Source organism: Eschrichtius robustus, chromosome 11 (assembly GCF_028021215.1).
Source record: "Eschrichtius robustus isolate mEscRob2 chromosome 11, mEscRob2.pri, whole genome shotgun sequence".
NCBI classification, from domain to species: domain Eukaryota; kingdom Metazoa; phylum Chordata; class Mammalia; order Artiodactyla; family Eschrichtiidae; genus Eschrichtius; species Eschrichtius robustus.
Genome location: NC_090834.1, coordinates 42,411,606 through 42,417,029, shown reverse-complemented (window position 1 = coordinate 42,417,029; position 5,424 = coordinate 42,411,606).

The window sequence follows — 5,424 nt, the reverse complement described above, 5'->3', positions numbered from 1 at the left end:
ATGCAGCTCAACATTAAAAAAACAAACAACCCAATCCAAAAATGGGCAGAAGACCTAAACAAACATTTCTCCAAAGAAGATATACAGATTGCCAACAGACACATGAAAGAATGCTCAACATTGTTAATCATTAGAGAAATGCAAATCAAAACTACAATAAGATATCATCTCACACCGGTCAGAATGGCCATCATCAAAAAATCTACAAACAATAAATGCTGGAGAGGGTGTGGAGAAAAGGGAACCCTCTTGTACTGTTGGTGGAAATGTAAATTGATACAGCCACTATGGAGAACAGTATGGAGGTTCCTTAAAAAACTAAAAATAGAACTACCATACGACCCAGCAATCCCACTACCGGGCATATATCCTGAGAAAACCATAATTCAAAAAGAGTCATGTACCAAAATGTTCATTGCAGCTCTATTTACAATAGCCAGGACAGGGAAGCAACTGAAGTGTTCATAAACAGATGAATGGATAAAGAAGATGTGGCACATATATACAATGGAATATTACTCAGCCATAAAAGGGAATGAAATTGAGTTATTTGTAGTGAGGTGGATGGACCTAGAGACTGTCATACAGAGTGAAGTAAGTCAGAAAGAGAAAAACAAATACCGTATGCTAACACATATATATGGAATCTAAAAAAAAAAGAAAAATGGTCATGAAGAACCTAGGGGCAAGATGGGAATAAAGATGCAGACGTACTGAGAATGGACTTGAGGATATGGGGAGGGGGAAGGGTAAGCTGGGACAAAGTGAGAGAGTGGCATGGACATATATATGCTACCAAAAGTAAAATAGATAGCTAGTGGGAAGCAGCCGCATAGCACAGGGAGATCAGTTCGTTGCTTTGTGACCACCTAGAGGGGTGGGATAGGAAGGGTGGGAGGGAGGCAGATGCAAGAGGGAATAGATATGGGGACATATGTATATGTATAACTGATTCACTTTGTTATAAAGCAGAAATGAACACACGATTGTAAAGCAATTATACTCCAATAAAGATGTTTAAAAAAAAAAAGAATTATAGGGTTCAACCAAGTTTCTAGACACTGATTAGCATACAAAATCTATAGATCCCATACACCAGTTAACAAGCAATTATAAAGTGAAAGAGTAAAAAGGTTTTAATCCCTTTAATAACAGAAATACATGGCCCCAATGAAGAAATCTAAAAATGATATGCGTGCAATGCTTGTACTTTAAATGCATAAATAAATGCGAACTTTACCAGGGAAAAAAAGTTGCTTTCTGATTTAAAATGTCATCCTTTTCATCTTTATGCTTTAAAGGAAAAAAAAAAAAGGCCAAAAATGTGCTTGCCTTCTGCTAGTCTAAAATCTTAATTCCAAATGATGATACACTAGGACCCAGAAAATGGTTTCCTTGAAGGATTCAGCCTCTGAATGAAACAGGCTGTGCTCAACGTCTGGCTATATATGTCCCAGAGCAATTTCAATTCAATTGGTACCACCCCAATTCTAATACTCTCATATCCAATCAAAATCTCTTATTTGATCCCACATATTTTTCAAGTCCCTTCCAATTGACACACTCCTTACCCAGTTCTAGAAACCCTCTCGTTCCCATTAGATCGCAGTTCACTCAATAAGGTGCTTTTTCCTGAAAATCTTTGTGATTTTTACCAAGAAAATATTAAGAAAAAATTAACTTAAGTTGGAAAATAGTTTAAAAATAAAAACTCAAGGAAAGGATATCCGAATGTATAGTTCCCTCTCTCTCGCTCTCTCTCTCTATATATGCATAAATAGTGTCATTTTTTAAAACTTCTGGTAGGAAAATAACTTTTTTGCTCATAAGCACAAATTACAGAAATAAAGTGACCTACCTTCTACCAACAAAATCCTGATTCCAGTTGGAGATATTCAAGGACCCAGAGAGAGAGACAGTGTTCTCTGGGCAGCTGGCCTCCAAATGCAGACCTATGTCCTGATGACTCTGGCTTTCTACCTGGCAAAGGTATAATTTGATAAGCACCAATCAACGGTAATTAATTGCTCTGCTTGGTCAGCCCACTTTGTCTGCGCCCTTTTGATTTTTTAAACCAATCTTACAGCGAGCTAAGAGGTTGAAAATAAAAGGAGTGGGAAAGTCAAACCAAGCAAATATTAAACAAAAGAAACCTGGTCTAGCAGCAATTAATATCGAATGTATTTATAAGGTATAAGAAGGACAGCCTATAGTTATCAAAAAGAAAAACTCATGGGAAAGATTACAGTGATGCACTTTACGCACCTAGACACACAGCACTGAGACATAGAACACAAAGACTGAGAATTATTAGTAAAAGTGACATATTTGCAATCATGATGGGAGATTTTTTTTTTCAAACACCGTTCTCTCAGAAATTGATAGATGAGGACGGAAGAAAATTTAATGTTACAAAAGTTTAAACAATAAATTTAACAACTTTGATTATATTACCTGCAGCGACCACATAGCAAAATGTTTTTCAACGCATATAAAACATTTACAAAAATTTACCACTGTAAGACCACATAATAAATCTCAATAAAAATTCCATAGAATCAACATATTGAGTACCATCTTGATCAATCTTTTATTTCAATCATGAAATAAAATTGAAAGTCAGTAATCAAAAAACTGAACACAACCATATTTATTTAAAAATGAATATCCACATAACATCTACAACAATTTCCATATAAGAGCTAAAAATGTATTGATTTTTTGTTGTACGCAAGTAGTTAGTAAGAACTAAACCAAAATACATCAGAATTATTTGACAGAAAAAAAAGATAAAAATGATAGAACAATTCAAAAAACAAAAGGGAAACAACCATATACAAAAATATAAATGATTAATAAAATAGAAGTCTGTTACGTAAAAAATAAAATAAAGAAAGAACTGGTTAATAAATTATATAGTCCTCCCTGCTAAAGGAAGGGAGTGCTCCCTTAGCGTGGGAAGCAGGTGAAGAGTGGCAAGTCGGGATGGGAGTCGGGGAGGGGCAGTGATTTTATAGAGGAGGACCCTGCCAAACACCATTTTAACCAGGTCAACATCAAGAGTCATAAACTGGGAATTCCCCAGCAGTCCAGTGGTTAGGACTCCAAGCTTTCACTGCTTAGGGCCCAGGTTCGATCCCTGGCTAGGGAACTAAGATCCCACAAACTGCGAGACGTGGCCAAAAAAAAAAAGTCATAAATTACTTTGATAGTATATGTCCTTGATATGAAGTGATTAAAATGTGATAAAATTCCCTCTGTAATCTTCCTCCAAAAAAATACAGAAACCCAAGATAATCATAAGAAAAGCATCAAATTCCACTAGAGGGGCATCCTACAATATACCAGACCAGTATTTCCCCAAACTGTCAGGTTTCTATACAAACTTTTGGTCAAAAACGAGGAAAGTCTGAGAATCTGTCACAGCCAAGAGAAACCTAAGGAGACATGAAAACTAAATGTAATTTGATATTTTAGATGAGATCTTGGAACAGAAAAAGGACGTTGGGTAAAAGGCGAGGAAATCTGAACCAATGATAGCCTTTAGTAGACAATATATTGCCATTGGTTCATTAATTGTAATCAATATACCATGGGAAGTAAGATGTTACTAATAGGGGGACATGTGAGTGGGGTCGGGTCAACACTCCCTGATCCACGTGCTCAATGTTTTGTAAGTCTAAAACTGTCCAAAAACTTACGTATTACTAAATATAATATTGTAGATAACAAATAAACAGGAGAAGGCATCAATAAACAATATTAGAATGAAAAAGATTAGAAACATAATCTGAGTTTTGGAAACAGTCTACAATACAACACACTACAAACCAAATGATTCTATGAACCACTATGTGACTTAGTTTTTTAGAGCACTTTAAAAAATATTTTAAATTATGAAATATAAAGTGTTCACAGAAATCTGTAAAGCATATATGTACACTTCAACAAATAACTATAGAGTGAAAAGAAGTGGAGCCACTACCCGGGTCAAGAAATGCAACATTGCCAGGCACCTGGCTGCCTGACTTGTACTCTTTTTCCCAGATTACAGCCCCTTCTGCCTCCTACACTGACCTTATCCTAACTATTCACGTAGTAATTTTGGTAAACAGTATAAAATTAAAACTCTGTCCATTTTTGAAAACTTCATATAACCTTGAAGAAACACAAATGTATTTATGTACTTTAGTGTATTTTTGGTGTATTTTTTCATCATTTACACCGTTGCATGCAGCTGGACTTTTCTGTTTCAGGGCTGTAAAGTATTCAACTATATAAACTTTCTACTGTTGATGGGGCTTTGGGTTGTTTCCACTTTTGGCCTCTTACAAACAGCGTTGCTCTGAAAATTCTCTGACGTGTATACTGGCCATAGAATATGTAAACTGCAACTTGCCAAATGTTTTCAACACATTTTACCAGTTTACGCACTAGCTGCATGCAAGGGTGCTCATCGCCCTTCACTTTTGCAAATCTTTGGTGATTTTCTGCCTTTTTAGTTTTAGCCGATCAGGTGAGGGCATAGGGGTACCTCATAATGATTTGCATTTACTTGGTTCCTAATAGGGGTGAACCAATTTTTCTGATGATTATTGGCTGATTGGAGGTGCTCCTTCAGGAAGTGCCTCATCAAGTATTGTGTCCATTTTTCTGCTGGGTTGTCTATCTTGGTAGTAGTTACATGTTTTCCTTATTAGTTCTTTACTGGGTATGAGTAACACGATATCTGTTCTCACTCTTTGATTTGTCTTTTCCCTCTCTTTTTCATTTTTTTTGATCCACAGAAGTTTCTCTGTACCTCTAACAGAACAAATATTATTAAAAACAGCTAATATATGGTGACTATCTAATGCCAGACACTATTCAATGCACTCTGCAAAGAATAATTTATTTACGCCTTATCTTCATAATGACCCTATAAGGGAAATCCTATGAACCTTATTTCTCATATGAGGAAACCGCATCAAGGAGATATTAAGAAACTTGCTCAAGGTGACAGATCTAGTAAGTAGGGAATTATTCAAACAAGAATCTCCAAGATGATTCCTTAAAAGAAGAACAAAGAGGGGTGACTTCTTCTCTACCGAACTGTGGTATTTGAGCTGCAATGGACAAATGTATCTGCATACAGAATAGAGAGGCCAGACACAGACACATGGATATGTGGGAGTCTGCCTATGATGGAGGTAGCATACCAAACCAATGGGGAAGGATGGGCTATTCAATATGTGGTAGTGGCATTGGCACTATTTTGGGGGGGGTGGAATTGGAGCTTGACCTCATACTACTTACATAAATAAATTTGAGGTGCATTACAAATGGATAAAACACAGAATTTTAAGAGAAAATATTGAAGAATGTCTTTATGAACTCAGGGTGGAACAATGGCTTAAAGAACCAAAAGGACCATGATGGGAACGT